This window comes from Balaenoptera physalus, assembly GCF_965194825.1.
Source record: "Balaenoptera physalus genome assembly, chromosome: 17".
Taxonomy (NCBI): Eukaryota; Metazoa; Chordata; class Mammalia; order Artiodactyla; family Balaenopteridae; genus Balaenoptera; species Balaenoptera physalus.
In genome coordinates, this window is record NC_138895.1 from 28,650,797 (window position 1) to 28,651,462 (window position 666).

The 666-nt window shown below is 34.2% G+C and overlaps 1 protein-coding gene across 2 annotated transcripts in view; it reads left to right on the top strand.

The window, feature by feature from the left end:
• RALYL (RALY RNA binding protein like) overlaps positions 1–666 on the top strand; it is an 881,748-nt gene that overhangs the window by 853,950 nt on the left and 27,132 nt on the right. The window lies entirely within an intron of this gene.

A 666-nucleotide genomic window follows, 5' to 3' on the forward strand; every position in this document is an offset into this window, starting at 1 on the left:
CCACTAATCTAAATAAACTTGCATTATTTTATCTTCATATTCATATTCAATTTCTCAATTCAGTTCTTCAACCAATTGAATTTTGACTCTTATATGGTGTTTTCTGGCTCATGGTTGCACCATGAGTCTTCCACTGTCCTTCCTGCTTCTAGCTTTCTTCTTTTGCAACCAAGGTTGTGTAACTCAGATCAGAGCCCTGTACTGGCTTTTTCTCTTATCCCGGGTACGTAAGGCTTAGGAGTGCACTGTTCAAAGCCTTTTCCAGGGGAAAAACATCCTATTTTTCCTAATATCCATATCCTATGTTCACTCTTTAGGGGTAGCAAAGATTCATGAGAAGCCCAAATCTCTTTCCCTAGCCTAGAACTTCAAGTGGTTCTCTTCTGACCTGGACAAGAACTCAGGTTGAAAAATAATTGTTGATTTCAGTCAGTAAATTAGCTGGATTTTAAAAAATCTATCATGCTATAAATATAAATAATTTTAGTGTTGTGTACAACAAAGGATCTGAGAACTTAAGCTTCTCAAAAGTATTTGTCCTAAAGACTTAAGACTTGTTTTATTCTTCTCCTAATTAAGCCTTAATTTCCAACTTATTTATTTATGCATACTGTCAGCAATGAAACATAAATCTCTATATTTTAAAATACTTTTTTCTTTTCTCAG